Source organism: Haliaeetus leucocephalus, unplaced genomic scaffold (genome assembly GCF_000737465.1).
Source record: "Haliaeetus leucocephalus isolate CR32 unplaced genomic scaffold, Haliaeetus_leucocephalus-4.0 Scaffold506, whole genome shotgun sequence".
Lineage (NCBI taxonomy): Eukaryota > Metazoa > Chordata > Aves > Accipitriformes > Accipitridae > Haliaeetus > Haliaeetus leucocephalus.
This window is the reverse complement of record NW_010972942.1, coordinates 3,803,518-3,825,752: the sequence shown is the minus strand read 5'-3', so window position 1 is coordinate 3,825,752 and position 22,235 is coordinate 3,803,518. Positions and strand designations below refer to the sequence as shown.

Genomic DNA, 22,235 nt, shown 5'->3' with positions numbered 1-22,235 from the left:
TTATACTCTGTCACAATAGCTTAAAATAAATTGAAAATCACCATGCAAATAACATTAAAACAGAATGTAAAAATAGTATTTACTTTTATTGATCACATCCCCAAAGATCTGAACCAAAGCTGTTCAAAACAAACAAGAGTTTTTGACTCTCTCCTTTTTATAACTGTCCTTTTAATCAGGGATTCAAACCTGAAATAACACAGTGGCATCTGTGGACAGTATCAGAGAGAAATGAAAGATTCACTGGATACTGGCACAGTCTTAGGGATTTTTTGTTGTTGTTTTGGATGTTGTATGGTTTTTTTTCTTCTCTTTTTCTTCTCCCCCCCCCCTTTTTTTTTCCTGTAGCAGTGGTACTTCGAGGTTTAGCTTGAAGGATTTTAGTTGTTCAGGCAAAGAGGAAGCTTTTGTCTCTAAGGCTTGCTGTTCAGCCCCTTCAACAGAAAAGATTTAATTTCAGAAATATTTTTAAGCTTTTCAATAATAAGCAATGAGCCAGGCTTTTAGGAAATATGGCTGATGTAGCCACTAGGTAACAATATAAGGAAATAAAAAGTCTCTCCTAAACCATCCCTTTTGTGTCATACAGCAGTACTAAGTGGAGTTTCTTTTTTAAGTGCACGTCCAGGTCAGATTCTCTTTCCCCTCAGTGACTGTGATGAGAGTCAATCTTCCAACTGTTATGCAATATCATGGTCCCCAAAAACTCAGCAAGGAAAGCTCAGCTAATATGAGACATATGCTAACAAAAGACTGGGTTTCATTTTTTGGATTTTTTTTTTTTTTTATGCAGATGCCAGATGACATATCCAAATAAGCACTTTAAAAATGGTTGGTAAAAGTTTATTAATAGATGTCATTACTGCAAGTCCTTATGTGTGCCCCCTTGAAAAAAAGTGGTCACTTATTAGAGACCAGAGACAGAACATTTACTTGAATAAAATTATTAATAAAGCACATCAAGACTTGTTTCTATTAGTATTGGTCCATGAATACTTCATGTGCTAATTTAGGGCTTACAGATATTTAGTCATACAAGCCCTCCAGTCTGAAATAGGCATGTACCTTATTATTATTATTATTTAAACACCAGCCTTTAATATTTTGAATATATTTATAAAACCTACTTGTCCTCTTCATAAAATGAAAAACATCTGCTACGGCTTTTCAGTTAAAATTTTGTGGACATGCAAGGCTGATGATAGGTCAGTCTGCCATTTTGAATGGCAATTAAGCTGACGGTGCACCCTGTACAAGTGAGACTGTGAAAACAAACAAAAAAGGCAGATGGTTCATTTAGTTTAGTAATTGTAATTTGTTGTTCATTAAAAGTAATTCCCACACAGGCATTCTCTATGCAGATGGAGTATATGGAAAATTTTATTCTGCCAACCTGTCCTAATAATTATTTTTGTTAGTGTAATTTGCACTGACATTTGATAGGCATTTGATTAGAGCAGTATGATTTTGTCAGAATTAAAATTAATTGTAAATTTTGCTGCTTTCATTAGTCTGCTTTTATAACTATCATGACCAAGCAGCAGGGGTTTAGCTCTGAAATACCAAATATCACAGCAGCATTTGTTGTGTGTTTCTTTTTCTTTTTTTTTTCCTTTTCTTCAATTCTTTAATTGAAGGGTTTGTGTTTGGAAGAGGTTTTTTATACCTACAAAAGATGAAAATTAGTGGGAAAACTATTTTAGGATGATTCTAAAATATGCTCTGAATGGAGGAATGTGTAGAGTTAAAAAAACAAACTCAGTTAGTTTGAAATGTTTTTCAGTCTTTGTATGTAGAAAGAAACCTTATGGCCAGTATAAAAATGTCCTTACAGGTAAAAAGCATATTCACTAAATGGTTTTATATAGGGATTTTTTTTTCCTCTTTAGAGTATAAAATTCTGTTAAATAAACTTCAAAAGAAGGAAACTAGTGCCCTCTTGATGATTATAATTACAGAGCTGCTCAGTTTGATAATCATGATAAAGTTGTTCTCTCCTTGATTAAGTTGTTCTCTCCTAGATGGCTTAAATTAAAAAATAATTCTTCAAAAATAAATATTAGAACATCTTGGTACAAATGTAGACAGACAATTCTCAAAGCAAATCTGAAGGGCTGAGTGCAACTTAGATATTTTACTTCACTGCATGCTGTAGCACTTCTATCAACCTTCAATATTAGAAAGTAGATAAATGTTGCATGTAAAATCCAGAATGCAGTCCTGTGAGCTTCAGTTTGCTTTTAGTCTTTTATGTCCTGGTATTTTTGGTGGTTGATCTACTGTTTTTCTTCTCCTTTGCAATATAATATTGGTAAGTCAACAGAGCGGACAAGTGAGGGCAGCTCCATCATTAATTTCAGTTGCACCGTGTAACCTATGGAAAACCCTAATATTTTAGAGAAGCAGCCAAATAAAGTATAACTGGTACTGTCTTACAGCACGAAGTAATATTCTAGTATAAGTAATTTGTTTTCTTCTACATACTAGGGATGTTTTATGTTACAATTTTCCTTCTTCTGAGGTACAGTATCCACTGGGGTGTAATTCCCCTTACAGTTGCAACTGTTTAAGTCAGAGCATGCTTGACCTACTAATTTTCAGTAATACATTTTTCTCTCAGAATCTTAAATTTTTAGAATTATCTATATCTAGGAATCACACTGGGAAAAGTAAAGAAATTCTTCTGGTTTATGACTTGACTCTTGTTTCTGCAAAATATGAACAAGACAGTGTTTATTGTAGTCAGAAAAATAGTTGGCATGATTGTGCGTAAGTGAAGAATCTCTGGATTGTCTCAAAGTGTTAGCTGCCCATTTGCAGACAAGCAAGCTTTTAGTGTGCAATTTAGGTCAATGGATAGAGGGGAGAAGATGTGTTTAGGTGACAGATTTTAAATCACCATAATATAAATATGCTTCCCTTTTCATCCGGAATTTGCTTTCTTTCAAGGTAATTTAGTGGAGCAGACATGCACTTATGCCTGTCTTTGTAATTTTAGGGATTAGGATAGTGAGGATTAAATGCTGACCCTTAATCTTCAATATCAACTTTAAGAGCAAAATATAATATGCAAATGGAATACATTCATTTTGTGTTTATATATTTTAATCTCTGTAATTTAGTTTTAAGAAGATGGAAACTCATCTTTGCCTTATTTATTTTGAATCCCAAAGCAAGATGCCATTAAAATCTTTATCCCTGTATCTTAGAGGATAAATGTTTATCCTTTAGGGATTAAAATATAATTTTTTAAAAAAATGAGTTTAACCTAACACTCTTACATCAATCCAAGAGTTCTGTGTGTCTGATTTAAATGTATCCTTGAGTGTCACATCAAACATTGATAGTGGGGAAAAATCATCCTGTGTTTATTTTCTAAAATCAGTGAATGGAGTTTGCATTAACAGAAATCAATTGGTTACTGTACCACAGATCAATTTTGGTCAGTTCATTGTAAGCTTTTCCTGAAAGTTCTGGATATATTCAAAGTATAGACCTCGAAGTCTGAGAGACAGAGTATTTATAAAGATTAAATATTCTGCAGTTATAAACAAGTAGGGTATCTCAACCAATACAAATGAATGATGCAGTATTCAGGAATCAGATCAAAAGGAAAGATGTAATATGAAAACCTGGCCAAAAAAAAAAAAAGGATATATGAAATAGTCTTCCTTTTAGCATTAATACTAGCAATGAAAAGTGCAATTAAAATACTTGACCCAATTAGATTTATAATGGATGCCCATATAGATGTGATTATTTTTTTTTTAAAGTGTGTTTTAACGTCACCATTTTTAGATCAGGCCATCATATTGATTGCTTTAATATCTGCATGCCTCCTTTCTCTAGTTTTGCCAATTTTGACTAACATGGCAGCTTTAAGATCTCCAAATAATTTTGCAGCTAATTTGATTTTTCTTCACACTGGGGATTTAGGACACTCTGGTATGAGCTCTACATTAAAGTCTGTATCATTAAATGGTAAATGGATAATAGCAATGCACCACATTCCTGCCCAGTGAGTCATCATCCAAGGACCATATTCTGACAACCGTAGTCTTGCAAAGAACACTTTCTTCTGTGACAAATCTTTCAAGTATTTTGATGTCCTTTGGAAACTAAGGTGCTACCCAAACTGATTTAGTTGTCAGAACATGGATCAGTGGGGATTCTGTGAGAGCTGAGTAACAGCATGAACAATATGTAGATAAATGAAAACGTTACCTACCAACTTTGTTTCTTTTATGGCCTTAGAAGTTGCATTGGATTGCTGCACATGGTTTGTCAAGAAACTCCTAAAGCGTCTAATTGTTATTTACAGATGAACTCCCTCAAGAAATATTAAAGAAGTAAATGAACGTGTGTTCATATTTCCATCTCTCTGTCTTTGGGATGCTCTCTGGCCCTGAAGCGGCTCAGAGGAAAAGAAAAAAACATGGGCCTTTTATCTTGAAGATAAAAGTTTGCTATCATGTCTGGTCCTTCCATAGACCTTATAAAACTGAGAAGCTGCTTTATGTCCTTATAATTCCCGAACACTTCTGTAAAAGCCAGAAACTATCTGGATTTTACTCTAAGTTTCATGTTTTATTAATTTCCCCAATTGTATTGAATCGGAAAGAACATACCACAGAGCAAAAATGCAGTCACACCTTCATTACTACCCAGTGGAGACCTAACAAGTGTCAAGTGTTTTAGTCCTGCTTTACTGATATGCACCTGAAAGACTGTGAAAGTACACAGCAAGAAAGGTCAAGAAAAAGGGATATTACATGCTATCCTATTCTCAGAGGTAGCCAAGAGGCATATATAGTATTTTAAGACCCATCACAGTGGTAACTTCGCATATCAGTAAGTCATTTTAGCAAGTCTTATTATGCTAGATTTACCAGCATATTTCAACAAGTGTCAGAATACCTAATAGCGGACACTTTGTCCCTCCATCAAAGATTATACTTTCTAAAACTTTGTTTGTGTTAATGAAGTACATCTGGAGGATCACACACTGATATGGATGGCATTTCTGGAGGTGGATCTTTCTTGATGTTTTCTGCTAATTTCATGTTATATTAGGCTTATGATGCCAGCATGGATGTCCTCCCATGCACAAAGAGAATCTCTTTTAACTGTGTGTTGGTGTTGATTGCTCAACGTGTTTTTGTGATGCTTCAGTCAAATCTTTCATCTGAGTGTCAGGGACATTCTTTATATATTGCAATGGTGTTAGCTTAAATTAAAGTGCTATGTACTAGGGTAAATAAGTGAGCCATCTAATATATGGATATATGGGTACCTGAAGTTATGTGAGTAGCCAAATGTACCTAACAGACCAACAGTAGTTTAAAAAAAGAGTTCTATTTTATGGAATAATCAGTAATGGTCATTAGACAGTAAAAGGTTGCAATGCTATATTATATCCAAAATAAAGATCACTGCCAGTGTAAAGCATGCTGTTCTGAGTTTCTAACCTGAAAATACTTCTTCTTTTTTTGAAAGGACAAAAAGGAACCTTTTCCTTATATCATCCTTATGATATTTTAAAGCCCAAATGGTTGGAACCAAAAAATACAATTTTGTAAAATTGTATAAAGCAAAATAATGAAGTAAATTCCAATAGACCTGCTGATTTCTCAACTCACCCCATTTTCTGTGGTAGTATGGCTGATGCGATGGGTATTGTGGTACCTCACAGAAATGAGCAAATTTTGTTTTTGTTAGGGCAGCTGAACTCTGTATTCAAGGGACTTCCACGGACACCAGCTCATGATGCCCAAAGTTATAAACCTTGCCTGGAACCTGCTGTTGCACATAGTCAGGAGGGAGAGGTAGAAACTGAGGCAGTGTGTAGATGCCAATATTTAGTTAATGGCTTTGATAAGAACATGTCAGCTAGCACGTTTTAAACGTGACATAATCAAATGATGTAAACTTTCATATTAGAAGCTAGTCAAGTTAAAACCTAAGCTTTCTCTGAAGGTTTAGCTTGACCTAGCTGAGTTAAAGGCTTTTAAGTTGTGCTAGGAAACATATTCTGACATGTTAGAAATCCTCATCTAAAGAAATTCTTAAAGATTCATGTAGATAGGAACTAGTAGCAGCTGCAGTGTCAAGAGCGTAAGTGCTATCTACAAGAAAATTTGCTAAGTAAGTGGGCAGATGCTTTCAGCACTAGCTGCCATTTTTCAGTGGTCTTCACAATGGCCGTAAGTAGAAAACATTACTGTAGCCCTTGAGGGAAGTGCACAAGAGATGCTTATTTGAGGGCATTAGGGCTGATTGTACCGTAGGTGCCTAAGGTGCGAGCGAGTTTCAGAGGAGCCAGCCTGGGTGATGGAGCCAGGCTCTGCACCAAATCCTGGCCCTGCCACAGCCTGCTGCTGTTGGAGGCTCGGGCAGATTTGTCTGCTGACTTAGGCTGCTTCAGGTTGTCATTGGCATCCTTCGACACAAGTGTCTCAAAGGCAGCTCAGATTTGGCATAGAGTTGGGGAAAGGCTGCTTTCAGGTTTTTTTTTTTTTTTTTTTTTGAGGAAGTGAATAAACAGCAGTGATGAGTGCCACACAGAAGCACATACGCTGTGCCGAAGACCATGCACATTTGTGCCTGACTTCTGGATGCCCAGGTGTGCTGTATCCCCAAATATCCATACATTACAAGTGTGAAACCCTCAAAGCACGTATGTCCATCCAGCCCCAGAATGCATCTGTGCATTTCCCTACATGCTGTGGTGAACCAGTGTAACCTTGTCCTTTCTTGGGCCTTACACCATTAGCATTTACCCAAACCCCAATTTCTTCAGGCATTAGGAGAGCTGTATGACTCACTGGCCTTATTAGAGTAATTGGAGAACTTTCAGTTTCCTAGCAAAATGTCCAAAGTCACTATGACATAAAAGATGGGGAAAGGGAGGAACAACAAAACACTTTGGCCTAATAATTTCTTCTAATCCCTTAGAGGCACTGATTGTTGGGATAGTCTCCATGGCACTAACCACCAAAAGTGCATGAAATATTTGTTGGGAAGTAATAGTTCCTTGTGGAGTTCACTTCCAGTGCTCAAAAACCTGTCCACTTAGAAACAAGCAACAACCATTATAACCTCTGGGACTGGTCTTGCTGCAAAATCAATATTTGAAGGTAATCACTTTATATCTGATGCATGAGCCTGGGTGATTTTACTGGCTGCCTGTTGTTAATATGGACCATTGCCTAATTGTCATTCCAGAAGAGGATCCAGATGTCCCTTACTCTCTCCCTCCAGCCCACCGTGGCTTTCATTACCAGAAAAAAATTCCTAAAAGGTGATATCATTTACTGTTAGAAGCTGAGCAGGACAAAGGCCATCCATTCTCGCACCTTTAGGCTAGTGAACAGATTTTAAAATTAACACCTCTCCTCAGCAACAGAGATGCATGTGATTTCACCTACTGGTCCACTTGCAATCCCATTTGAATATCCTTAAAGCCTTCAAGCCTGTATCTTTTGCCGTAAAATCTCAGTTCTCGTGCCTCCACATGTTGTAGCAGTGGCTTAGGATTTTTTTTCAGCATGTTTGCTAAGAGGAGGTACAAATGCGCCATTCGACTCCTGACTTCAGCGGTGGTATTCCACACATAGTATTCAAATGCCAGCACAAAAGGTACACATGGAGAGAGGTGAAATTTGCTCTCAGTCTTTCGGCGAGTTTACATTCTTAGCAACTGAGCTGAAGCTTTGTTTACAGAAGATACCTGCTCTTTTTTATTTATTTATTTCTTATTATTATTTCTTTTCTTTCCATGGAAACATTCTGGTGATAACCATGAGTCTAATTTACCCCCAAATACAAGAAAATCTTCAGGTGCTTTAAGTCTACCCATGTGCTTGCTGTAAAACGCTCCATGAGTACCTTCGTAGTGTTTTACAGAAATACCACTGCCTGTTTGAGAATTGCTGTTTGTTTGAGGTTGTTTTGTTATAGAGTAGGTAAAAATGCAGCCAACATGGATATTGTAGGTAGCTTTTAACCCAGAAACCACCCCTGTTTATATTACATTTGCATTTGTTTCCTCTTATTTAACCGACTGCTAAGATGATAATGAAGGCCTTTCAGGCCCTGATTTACTAGAGATACCCAGAACCCTAATAAACCTTTCTATCACTTCTGTTAGAAATTTTCAAGAAAATATTCTCTCACCTCAAAGTACCATCACCTGTACTCTTCGTCTCCTGTTCTTAAAGCTAGGCTGTTTAAACAACAGTCAGGAGAAGCTTGTTTTTGCAAGGATTAGATTTTCTGAGAATTCATAGTCATGATTTCTGGTGAGCTATGGAATATAAGTTGCGTAGTGTTTCAGTTAAAAAAGCCCTTAAATTAATTTTAAAATCTGTGGGACAAAAGACTTCTCTTAAAGAGGGGAGGGAGGAGAATGTGTTTAATACATAGTCCTGAGCTTACTGTATATTTAAAGTAGATATATACCTTGCTGCTATGAATCTTTGACAAAGTGCCAAGTGTTGCATTGCCAAAGGTATAGCATTTCATTTATTTCTTTAGGCTCAATAGCGGTTACTGGTAACATGTGTTTGTAGGGTGTCAGTTCTGATGGAATTTTTTTACCTGGACTGTTTCCAAGTAATGTTGGTATGTGTTTAAAATGCTTTAAAAATAAATCAGACTTTTGTGTTTCTGCAATAGAAATTCCAGGCAGAGTGATAAAGTAGGATTCACTTGCCTCCACAATTTTTTTGCTCTGTTTTGTTTATGCAAAGGGACTTTGGTCTTTTTATTTTGCTTTTCAGTAGGCTAAACCAATATAATAACTAGGAATAAGTACTCAGGACAAATGTCTAATATTTTAAAGGAACTTTTAAACAAGAAGAATATATCTTTTTTTGCCCTCTTTTAGAAAATGCTTTTAATCTTGCTTTTAATGTTACTTTTAATGACACTTAGTTTCTTTCCTCTACCAGATCTGATATTTGTGTATTGTGTTTTTGCAGATGTACTTCTGTGGCTCTGAAATTCTTGTCCCTTCCCTTTTTGTGACACAGAGACCTAGTATAGACCATCTCTTTTCATACCGAGACTTTATGTTGGCTGCTGTGCATACCTAGGATCTCTTCCAGGGGAGGCACTGGACACATAGAATCATCTAGGTTGGAAAGGACCTTTAAGATCATCAGGTCCAACTTACATGCTGTATGTGTGATAGCTAAAGGATGCTTAATAACACCTTTCCCCTGAATTCTGTAAGGATTCCCAAGAAAATGAAATAGGGCTCTGAAAAAGTCAAGCCTGGGGGTCCTCAGGGCGTTGGAGCTGGGGAGAACCCCCTGTCAGTGGAATTAAGATGCCTGCCGGGAGCAGAGTTTCTGCAGCAGTACTGAGATCCTCTGATCTCTGCATGCTTTCTCCAGGTGACAAACTTCCCCTTCGCTTTGTGGGCATCTGCTACCCTGGGCTCTTTGTCCTGTAGATGAATATATAAACCTATCAGCCTGGTAAGGTGGCCAGCTAAAGTTTGCCAGCACTTTGTACGAGCTGTTCAAAAGAAGCTGCTTAATGCGGATGCCCTGGTTCATATACCTTACACCTGCGTTTGCAGAGGTGCTGAGCACCTGCAGATACTAGTCTGCTTTGTTCACTCTGGGAAAATTTGGCCTGTACTGTCTCAAGCTGAGCCTCTAAAGCTGAAATTCTACCTGCAAAAAAATCAGTGACTGTTTTTTGGAAAATAACAGGAACAAAGAGGAGGTACTGATAAGCTGGGTCAAATTTTGTGTCAGTTATTTTTAAAGCAAACAGATTGACATATATTACAATTTGGCCTTTACCTTTGTCTGCCAGGAAACTTCTTGTCTTTCTTTAAGGAAAGAGATTGTATTTTCTTGAGGATAGACTTACTGCTGATTATTCTGTGCTGTGGTGGCTTTTTTTTATTTTTCAAAGGATATTCAAATTTAGAATGATATTACAGTTTTATAACAGCATAATCCATAAACTATTTATAAAGTGTAACGATACTGAAAAAATAAGTGTTCAATATTCAGCATTTACTGTGAATATGCAGTAGCAAATATTTACTGCTACATTTGCTTCCAAGTTTCATTGTATATCTGGAAGCTTGATAATAACAGTTCATATTTTCTTACCAAACTGATAATGTGTTATTAATTCAGATGAAAAAAGAGGTAGCTCTACCAGATTCTTCTGTTTTGTCCCAGGTTTGAAATTTTATGAGAACCAGACTACACATTCCTCTGCTGTTAGACAGTATTATTTTCAGAGATGCTAACCTGTTAGTGATTAGCCCAGACTGGTGTCTTGGATGCTTGTGGTATCAGAAAGCCCTTCCCTGAGGACTTCTCTGGTCCAAAGAGAATTTCCACATTTGAGCTTGAAAAAGATGGTCTGAACCTGTGTATATTCCCAACTAAGGGTCAAATCCCATGAGTTCATGGGAATTTTGTCTGAGTAAAGACTGCAGGATTTGACCCTTTGGGATTTATTTGTTTCTTGTACAGATGTTTAAGTCATTTAAAATTACGTAGTCCAGTGTTCAAAGAATTAGCTGCCTAATAGACATTTTGCTTCTAACCCCAGCTAATTCACTGTCTCCACTTATTGGTGTCTTTGTACTTAACTCATCCTATGTGGCAAATTAAGGAAAATTTAGGCCTCCAGTGAAACTATTATCAAGGAAAGTAAATTACAAAATATCACAGACTGTATGTGGCCCAAAAGGTCATTTTAGATTTATTTGTAGAAAATAGCTATCATCTTTGTGATATTACTATTGGTAGTGCCAGAAGGCAGTTTGTTTGCTATATTTGTATGTTGCTCTATGCAAGATTCTGCTCAGTGATCCTGATCATTGCCTCTGTGTGTTCTATTGCTTTTACTGCAAATGTATATTTTTAGGGACTCATCTATGAACTTTTAATAGGTGCTTCCTTCTGCAGCCTATCACTTCAGCTCTTTCTTTTGACTGGGTGATAGAGTAACTATGGTATTTAACATGGTCAAGTTCAAGACATTAATTGGAATATCAGGCCATGCCATGTGTTGTAATATTGATTTTGTGTTTGCGCATGCACATAGACACACACCTGTTTTCTGGGTATGTGCATTAAGATATGTAAGCACATCACAATATACAGATAATGCTTTATCACATGGTTACCCGATGCTGTTTTCTACTAGGTTAGTGCAGAGTGTTCTACAGAAATTCAGTATCTGCAAAGATATTAACATGTTCCCTCTTATGTATGCTTGTGGTATGTATGTGTCAGGCTCTTCTACAAATCTCCTGATTAAGGAAGGACTACAGTAAACTGTATGCACAATATTTGCTTTTATTTGATATTTGTATTTTAACATTTGTATTACAAACTCATTTTTGTGCTTTAAAGGCTATTTCTTTAGATGAGGACCTTTAATCTGAAGTCTACCTAGTACTTAAAGAAAAAAACCCTACTGACCTTGCAGCAAGCAGCACCTATGAAACGGGAAGACTAGCATGAGATGGAAGGTCAAAAAAGCCAGGCTGACCCTGTCTATTTAGTATCCTTGGAAATCTTGGTGGCAAGAAACAAATGATCTTCTTCCTCACTGGTTCTGCAGTATTCAAACCATCTTTCTGAACTGGGCCTTTGCAGCTTGGAAATGAAAACAAAAGACAAAAAGTTTGTGTGGAAAGGTATTAAAAAAAAGAAAGAGAAGAGACAGGATGATTTTTTCCAGAAAGTCTAATAGTAAATTTCATTTAGTAGTTAAGAACCTGGCTGCTAATTCAGAGGGAGAGAAGAAGGAAGGAGAAAGAAATGGAAATCTGCTAGTTGATAGGCTTCAGTTTCTTTTCCTCACTCACCTGTTTGCTTGGAGATGAAAACAACCACTTTTGACGCCTGTTTTTCTCCTTCCCTGTGAACTGTTGATATTTGCTACAGCCCCCATAAAACTTTTCACCGCCCTGCTGTATGTCTTTCATAACACATCAGATGAAATGCCTTTCATAATCTTTCCGCAGTCACAGTAGACAAGAGGACACAACAGTACTTACGCCATTTGCTTCTGCTAAGGACAAGAGATGGAAACTGCATTTCTAAATTGGGCACTGTGTAGTTCTACTTATTGATTTACAGAGCACTTATTATCATAGTAGAACACTGTAATGTACATAGCTGAAGACTGAACATTTGTTGAAACATGTCTGAGGCATTTCTACATGTTGCTTGAGGGATGAATTAATTTACATGATGTTTTACTTTTTAAATAAAACAATTTATTATAGAAATCAAAATGTCAAATCTAAAGGCTCTTATCTGTGAGCTCTCATAAATTATTTCCTTGAAGCTTTTTTGGAGCAGGACTCTTCACATATTCCTCCCTCAAGCCTTAATTACACAAACAATAAGTAACAAGTTATTGTAAGTGTAATGGTAATTAACCATGGAAAAAAACTTACTTGTTTTGATTTTAGTTGATTTTCCCTTTAGATAAAAGTGTCTCTTTGCTGGGGATTTTTAGTTTTTTATCGCTTCAAGTTTTTCAGTGTTTTTCAGCCTTTTGTCCTTAATTTTTTTAAGTGGTCACTTACCTGTGTACATCATTAGACAAGTGTCTCCCAGGTGTGATTAGCCTCCTGTGTTCTTACAGTTTTTTGGCAGCAGCAGAATGGTGATTTCTGTTTGCATGCTGGTGAGGTTCTGGAGATGAGCTGTTAAATAAAATGATCTGTCCCCAGGCCCACCATTTGGTTCATTGCCAAGCAGTAATCCAGTACAATTAAGTATCAAAGATTGGAGTATTCCATTATTGCAAGAGATCTCACTGCAGCCACCTGGTAAAGCAGAGAGCTCGAGAGGGGAAGAGTGATCAGGACATTTCTTTTCACTGCGTATACTAATTTCATTGGGGTTTGTTTGAACATATGGGATTTGGATATCCATAAATTTAAAGTTAGCATTTAAATTTTAAATTTCAGCTTTATTTTCTTTCCAAAACTGGGAGTTGAGAGAAGGAAGAGATGAAATTAGGAAAGAACAGACTCAATTTCTGAGACTACTTCTGCTGTTCTTGACACTAACTTTCTCACTAAAACACAAGATTTTATGGTCCCGTTGTATTTTCCTCTTCCATAAAGATGTTGTGTAAGTCGCTGCTCTTGTACTCATGCACACGTTTAAGCAGTTTAGTAATGGCAACAAAGCTAGAAATTTGTCAAATTATTTAGCAAAGAGTTTTTATTGTTAACTTTATAATTCAGGGCTGGGAATGCCAATTTTGTGTTTCACTGTTGGTCTCAATTTATTTTCCATAGTCTTGCAAGTGATAATTCTTCATTTGTCCAAAGAACTCTGAATTCTGATGAGTGGAATTTTACTAGGATATGACTTTTCTAGCCATAAGGACAGTAGCATTGTAAAACATACCAAATCTAAAGTGATGTCTTTTTAAAGTTCTGTAAATAGAGGAAATGGCCAAACGTGTTAGGTATTTGAATATTTTGCAGCTAACCTCAGCTAATCAGATAGAAAATCACACCTAATGTACACAAAGGAGTGTTTAAAATCTTATTCATATATAATAACTCAAGAAAACCCTGCCTGTTGTTACTTTGAGCTAGACTCACTTTGTAGGTGCTTCAAGGTGTTTGAGTGTAAAAGGGAGGAAAGAATTTGGCCTATTTCTCCCCTTCAGGAACTTAACAATTGTAGAACCTTATAAAATCACAGGGTCTCCATTTTTATGACATCTGAGAAAGTCAGAGGATGTAATGATATTAAATAAGTGTTACCACAGTTCTCTGAAGACATAGAAAATATACCGTTTTTACTGGAGAAACTGAGTCACAGGATTGTCAAATTGTTTGTTATATTTGACAGCTCAATCACAGTTGAAAATAGCAATCTGGTATTCCCAATCTTATTCTCCAGCTGTAGCTCCTCTCTCTAAAAGGCACTAAGCTATAGTTTTGAGAAATATGAAAATATATGGCATAGGGGAGAAGTTGTTCTAGTTTCACCGGGGGCTGCTCAAAGATCTATGGATGCCAGATCTCTCCCAGGGCAAAAATGAAAGAAGGAAACAACAAGGAAAATTAAAACTCTTTTAAGACTTGGAAAAGTAAAACAGATGCAAAAGCAGAATGAGTTAATACTAGCCAAAGGAGCCAGGGGAAGTAAGAATAGCATTTCAAATATATTGGAGAAAAAAAGAAATAATGGAGTGAAAAAGCAAGCTCAATAATAAATGAAGAGGGTGACAAAATGAAAGCTGGTTCTGAAATGGCTGATGCGCTGAGCTACTTTAAAAATCAGCCTTTGACAAGAAAAATAAAAGGAGGAAGGACGTAATAGATCAAGTAATTAAGACCTTTTCAAAATAGTTGTTGATAAAAAAGAGTAAGGCAATACTTAGAAAAAATGGAATAAATGCAAATCAGCAGGTCTGGATGATAAGCATAGTATGGTCTTAAGAGACATAGATAATGAATTTACATAATCGCTAGTAATTATTTTTGAAAAGTAAAGTACAATTGAGGATTGGGAAAAAGCAAATCTAATACCAATCTTTAATAAAAGAAAAACAGAGTATTCTCGTAATTACCATAGGGCTGCCTGTTGTTGTTTATAAAGCCTAGTGGTGTGATAGGCACTTTACCGAAGCTGCAAGAAACCATCCTTACCGCAAAACAATTTAACTTTTGACTTGATATGTCTTAGTAGAATATGACCTAAAAGTAAAGCGGTTCGAAGAATGAGAACAGTAGGAATACAGGGGTTTTTTGGTTCATTACCTGTATGTACATATCTTCATGATTGCATAAAGATTTGTGGTCTATTTGAAGTAATAACAATGATAAAGAAATAAGATAACAAATATTATTGCTCTGACGCTGAAGGTTTTACCCCATACTTTCTCTTGTCTCCACTTGCTAAGCCCAAAGGCATTTCCAGGAGGCCAAGGATATCCAGGCAGGTGCTATTTGCCTCCTCCCTGTTGCCTGGCCCCTCCAACTGCCTCATGTGGAGATGAGTAAGATGGAGCTATGCTTCAAAGAGCTCTTGACCATAGTTTGTTCCTGAACCACACACATACTCACACAGTGTGGAAAGAGAAGTGAGCATGCAGATAAAATAATAGAGGTGATCTTATGGGCTTGCTTTTCCACAGGCTTCTTGGGTATATAGTCTGATCTGGCTCTCTGTTTTACTCTTCCCCACACCTGGTCCCAAGAGGGTGCACCCAGGGGCTTCTAAGGGTTTAGGAAGAAGGAGGTACCATGCCTATCTAGTGGAACTCCCTCCACTTTTTCCAGCTTTTCTCTGAGAAACATGGAGGAGAACATGGGTTCTGAAGGTCCAAGTGAACCTTGGACCACTTCCTGAGGAAACACAGGAATCCAGTTTCCAGAGGATATGACATAGTGAGGGGAATAAATGAATTTAAGGGCAGAAAATCAGGCAAAAATATTTGGAAACTGTGATTTAATAAAAGAAAAAAAATATGGAGGAAAAAACTTCATAGATCTTTGCTTACATCAAAGGATAGATAAAGAATTTTGCAAAAGGTTTTGGGCAGTTGAGATGAACTTGAATGTGCCCATATTGCCATGTGAATTTTCCAGTTGGTTGCAGGAGTGCAAGTTGTATTTTGGGATGGAGTAAGCTGTCCAGAGGTGTTCTGCAGATGTGAGTGAAAGACTTAATTTGTTGATCTTGTGATTAAGGAAGGGGAGGTAAACAGACCATTCATTAAATCTGCAGGTCATACTAAAACTGTGAGGTGTTGCCAACACCAGCGAGGACAGAGTGCGAAGATATAAGAAGAAGTGAGGACAGGTTAGAAATACGGACAGGAAATCACAAAATGGGATTCAACCTGGCAAATGGAATCTGATACATCTGCTGAAATAATAATGCAAAACGCAGATATTCAGGAGTAAGATGCTTTAAGAATTGATGTTGAAAAAAGGGCTAGGAATGATAGTGGGTAGCAAATTGCGTACAAGTTTGCAGTATGATATGACAACCAACTGGCCCCCCTCCCCAACAGTTCTGTTCTTGCTTGCGTCATATTATAGAACAGAAATGGGATAGACCCGTTCTACAGACTATGATAAGATATAATACTGCACACAGTTTTAGGCATGTCATAAAACAATAATAGATATGAATAGGTGTAGTAATTGGAAGCTCTCTCATAGTGAAATGAGACTGGACAATGAATTTTGAAGCATATAATAGGAAGTCTTTCTGCATGGATGGGTGAACACTGCTGTCTTTTTCAGCTTTAATTTTCATGTTTCTGTACAAGGCAAGTAAAATGAACAGTAGTTATTGTTTAACCAAGTATCCTTGCACATCAAACATGTTAATTTCAGTTTTTTCTGGGTCAGATACTTTGTTAACTGTGACATCTTGGCACCAAACTAACCATAATAAACTGCCCCTAGCCCAAGTGGTTCAGTTCATTGGAAGGTGCTCTGTAGTAGGATGCGTTAGTTTTCTTTCCTGAGATAGTAGATGAAAGAAGACTGCCCAGAAAAGATAATTTTAAAACATACTTATCCTTACCTGTATGTTTGAATTTTTGGACATTTGCAGTTTGAGTATTTTTCAGCCACTCAGTCAAAAGTCACATTATATGTGTGTAAATATATATTACGCATGCCCCAGTCTAATGTAGTCAGGTAGTGAAACTTGATCATTTACTCTGCAATTTGCATATGTGACTTACCTTTTAACGTAAGTCTGCTCTGCTGGAGGAGGGCTGTCTTTGGCAGAAGCATAAATACAGGGAATACTGTCCTTCAGAACAGTGGCTCCTGAAGTAGGGTACAGAAAGATGAAACAGTTGCTAATAGCCCTTCAGTAAGCGTAGCTGTTGCTCCAGGAATGTATGGGTGTTGCAGACCTTTTGATTTGTATCCAGCTGGTTTTCTCTGCCCTTAGTGATTCTAGAAAGCCAACCAGATCCTATTTGTCTGGGCCTTTTTGCCAATGCTCTATTTCTTATATCCAAAAACATGTTTATTACCTAGAGTTGATACAAACAGTCAGATGAGATCCCAGGCTGCTAGATAAGCAGATCTCCCTTGTCCATGTCCTTCACAGAACAGGAAATATGTAGATATTATCCATTACAGTTTTTCATGTCACACCAACTACTGCAGAATATAAGTATGTGTAATGACATACTGATAAGAAAACAAAATGGAGAAATATGTATTGCAGTAATGCTTCTATTATAGAAGGAACCAACAAAGATTTTTAGTTACTAATGTCATTGGAAATTCATTTTTATTAAAATAAAAGGATCTACTGCTCTCTCTTTTACTTTATGAAAGTATCTCTTAATACCAGCACAGAAAGATACTTGTTTGTTGACCTTCAGTGAACCTGCCAATACAGTTTAATGCTCTCTTCAACACTGACCATTTTTGCTGCCGGTAGACAAGCCTGTCTCAAAGTCTTATAACCTGTTACTTAATAAAGAACAGAAATGGGATTTCATCATCAAATAAATATCACATTTAGGAGGTTCTACTAGTATAGTGGTACTTTACCTTGTTGGGTTTTTTTTTCACCCTTACTTAGACATATTAGCAATGCACTTATTAAGACAGAGAGAGACTCTTCAGGTCAAGTAGCCTGGTTATGTATTTCTACGTACGAAGCTAAAATCATGCAAAGGACCAAAATTGCAAGAGGATAATCCATTATTTCCAAGCAATATTGAATGAAGCAGTAGTTGCTTGTTTTCTCTAACAACCAAATTAAGGGTTATAAAGGACTAAGCCCAGAGTGAAAAGTAGAAGTTCAAGTGAATATTCAGAAAAGATGTACTAACTCTTTGTTTTTGTCACAGTACTTGTGCTACATTTGTCTTGATCAATTTACAGAGCTTGAGACTCTACCTCTTCTTGAGATGGAGATGTGTTGAATACACATCTTAATACCTTGTTAAATCAGCTTGTTAAAACAGCTTTTGATTTACTGTGTTCATGTAAAGGTTTACGAATTTTAAAACATATATGCTGGTGCACACGCACAGCATTTAAGATCAGAACTGGGCTATTAAAGTTTTCCATTTCTCATCATGGCTTAAAAGGCTAAAATTGCACATTTAGCTGTAGAATAAAAGATGTAAGCCTCTTAAAGGGCTTTTTGACATTGCCAGCCTGGTAGGTCTTTTCTTATCAGTGTATTTATTTCTGTATTTATTTAAACAGAGAGATGGATTTTAAAGATATTGTTCAAATACAGAAGAAAAATGATAAAAGTAAGCTGGAGTTCTGAAAAAGCTGGGTAAAGTCCTTGCTAGAGGAGGGAGAAAACAGCCCAAAGTTCTAGTGTCCATTCCCAGTGCTGTAGGTGCAGGTACCATAATTCAGACTGGTGCTGGCTGCAGCCTGAAAAACATAAGGGTGGGAGACCATGTCCCTGAGGTTTGGTTCTCCCAGTCTCCCACTTCAAGAGCACTTCAGCAGCAAGTTGCAGGTATACACTGGCCGAGTTGGTGACAGTGGGATTGCATGTGGAAAGAAAGAATTCAGGGATATGATGACAGCTATGCATCCCTATATAGATTCATCCTGTAGACATAAATAAATTGGCTGGATTGCTTTTGGTGTTAGAGATGCTTTTAACTAAGGTAAAAAAAATGAAAACAGTAGAAGGACTGATGCAATTCCGTGATGCTTTGGCAATCAGTGCCACAATAAAATTGTTACAAATAAAATGCCACAAAAAAAGAGATGGCTATTTTGTAAGAAGTTTCAACACAGTTTTGTAATCTCTTTGTAGTACCAGTTGTCAGTATTTTATGAAATAAATAGCAGCCGTAATTTCTATGGGATTGTTATTTTTGATGTTAGATTTAGGAAACATAGGTAACAGACAGAAACATAATGCATAGCAGCAAAGTAGTTTCTTTAACAGCGGATTGCCTCTTTTGCAGGTATCTTAACTTCGCAGAGCTGGTTAACGTTCTTGGTAGTGTTCCTAGCTTTTTAATAGTTTCTATCTCACTTCTGCCATTTTATGCAAAGTACAGTAAATGGGTGAGAAATTAAGTAAATACCCAAGGGATGATCAAAATAATTTATAGTACCCCACAGACATTTCAAGTCTTGCAGTCTCTGAGCAACCACTTGCTGAGCTGAGTAGCTCAAAATGGTATACTCCATAAATCAGAAATCCAAGTCAGGGTTTCTGAAAAAACATTATTTTGCCAATGATTTTATTAAAACCAGTACATAATACGTAGTTTAACATAGGCCTTTTGCAGGCTTCACAGAATTTGAGGATTTTGATAAAACAAACTTCATTTAAATGAACAACCAGTGTATTTAGAAAGATATATAGTTATCAAGCTTTCTAATAATGGTAACGGTATTTATGCAAAATACTTTTTGTAAACCCAAGAATTTACCAGGTATCTGAAAATATATGGCTATCAAACGGTGCTGTATTTGTTTTAGAGGAATATATGTTAATTGTGTATTCATGTGAAGTTAGTAATCGCCAGAGGCAAAGAATGGAGAGGCTTGGAAATCAAAATCTTCACTTTATGTATGAAATGGATATATAGCTTATTGCTATATAATATTACATTTCACACTGAGCTTTGAGGCCATGATATCTAGGAATGAGGGAGACAGTGCATTCCTCATATCTCAGACTCTGATGAAGCAGCAAATTAGTGCCAGTTAAGGTGTTGGCTATTTTATGATGTGAATGCATCTGGTAGAAACGAAGCCTACAAATTAGCCTTTACTTAGGCCAGTGAATAATTATTACAGGGTAACGATTTTAGTTAATTATTCTAGACTTTTTCATTTTTTGGTAAATGGCACCTAGCAATAAAGTTTCTACTTTTATCAAATGCAGATACCATGTCCTGTGATTTGAATGCTAGCTTGTTTGCAGGTATTTATGCGACTGATAGAAAACATGAACTTTTACCCTGCAATTGCAAGATAGCAAGGAAATTACATTTATTCTGCTTAGTTTTATGCAGCGTGGCTTGTGTCTGCTAATAACTGACAATCCTGCTACAAGCGCATAAGAGGATGGGTATGAAATGATAAAATCAGGAATGTGATTCAAGTACCATTTAAGATGAAAAATCTAGAATTTTAAAACGCTTTGTGGTTCTAACAGTAATGCTGCTTTCATTACTACTGTACCTCAAATCAGCAGAGAGAAAAGCTTCTGAAGTTAAGATTACCCATAGGATTTGTAAATCAGATTGATGGAAGTAATTGGTAAACTGCTTAATCAAGCCTTGCTTGGAGGTGAATAAGGACTGCAGGATAGAAAATGTAGGCTGTATAAGTAACCCAACAAGTCAGTAGAGTTCTTTTTTCTGAAAGAAACAAAGATAGCAGTAATTAATTACCCTGACTCTGTGCCAAAAAAGCTTTCTTCTGACAACTCCAACTTAATTAAAACTTAAGACATTTCAATGGCCTCAGAAAGCCCCTGATGGGGTGAACTCTTGGAAACTCGTGAGAAAATTTTGTAAATTAAAGGAAAAGATGTGTGTTACCAGTGGTGCCATGACTCTAATCCCTGGCAGTCAAAGAATCTATTTAGCCAAAGCCTTTTCTTTTAACTGGCTCACACCTGCAGGCTTACTGGCACTTCCTCTGTACCAGAGAAGGCAGTTTTTGTGTTTTACGGAAGATCAGATAATAGGAGTCTTGCTGTTACTTTTGTTTTTGTGCATTGTTCATTAGGCTGTGAGTGTTGCAGGCACACTTGATATGCTTGGCTGGCTTGGGGGGAGAGTAGTGCCTGAATGCTTTAGGTGGTGCAACATTAGTGAGGATGGGCTGGCAAAAAAGTAAGTTTAATGCAAAAGTGCTTCAAATTAAAACTCACAGCTGATGAGGCAAGCTGAAAGGCAGAGCCTGCTGTTCTTCACACATTTGAGTTACAAGGAACAATATTCTGCACTGGACAGTGCTGGATTTAGACAAAAGGAAACAGGGCTTTCAGATTCCCCTTGCTCCTTTATATTAATGTAATTTTTATTCATTATGGACTAACTGGTGTAAGAATCCCCCCCAGGTACACTATATGGAAAGGAAAGCTCTGTTTGCACTGCAAGGAGGCAGGCTATTTCGTGAGTTGAGTCTGCTTTATTAATAAACATGGGATTAAATTCTAGAAATAACATCAGTTGCATGCTAATTGGTCTAAATGGTTACTTGATTTACATAAGAAAAAAGGAGTTTAATTTCATCTCCCTTTCTAGAAAGTGCTTTTGTGTGTTATATTGCAAAAATCTTCTCCACCCCCCTTTTCTGTGGCCTTAGGCAAATCTGTATATCTGAGGCAGCAGAGGAGGTAATATTCTGGATTGCCTTTTCCTTTTTGGGTGTTATGGGGGGGGGGGGGGGAATGTGCTGTCTGACTGGCACAGAAGAGCCTTGCTTGTGTATAGGTCAAGGCTTAGGTATATTTTTTAGATGTAGATACTGGAGGAAAAGGATAGAGAGCTCAAGGTACTCATGAATCTCTTCCTTTGAACTTTTTTGAGAGTTTTGATGAGGCTAATTATGATGTTTGTTTTCACAGGTGGTGATCCATAACATACAGGTGCTTGGGCTGACATTTTCTTTTTACAGTGGCTTAGGGAAGAGTGGGGGCAAATACAGTCACAAACTTGTAACTTTTCCGTCCATTGGCATTTAATTCACCACATCAAGCTGACACAAAAAAAGAAGGGGGGAAGGGAAAAAAGGAGCCTGTAGAAGTTTGCAAAAATATACTAGATGTGTCACGTCTCCATAGTGTTGGAAAGATTCACCTACCAGTTTGTTAGTAACCACTTTCAGATGTTAAAATAGGGGTGGGGAAGATGGAGGGGGAACAAGGGGCAGAGGAAAGTAGAAATCAACATGTTTGATCCGATACAGAAACTATTATCTGCAAGAATTTCAGGATACCAGCCATAATCTAACTAATCTTAGTCCAAATAAATACCACCTGTACCATTTGATATCTGAAGGGAAAAGCAGCCCAGTGTAATGTATTAGAAAGACTCCTAGAGTTGTACTGAACTCTCACGAATAAAGTGATTGTTTTTGCAGTACGTTGCCATTCTTATTTTTGGAATATATTTGTTGTTCCTGTGAAATGGAAGTACCTTAGTTTAAGTAAAATATGTTTTTAAAAAATAAACTACTGTAACAGAATATGTTTGGGAGTTGTAAAAGTTTTCCATTGAAAAAATCA

At 36.9% G+C, this 22,235-nt stretch overlaps 1 protein-coding gene across 1 annotated transcript in view; it reads left to right on the top strand.

Annotated features, from left to right (window-relative positions):
• The window catches only part of ZFHX4 (zinc finger homeobox 4), a 149,524-nt gene that overhangs the window by 52,383 nt on the left and 74,906 nt on the right, over nucleotides 1-22,235 (top strand). The window lies entirely within an intron of this gene.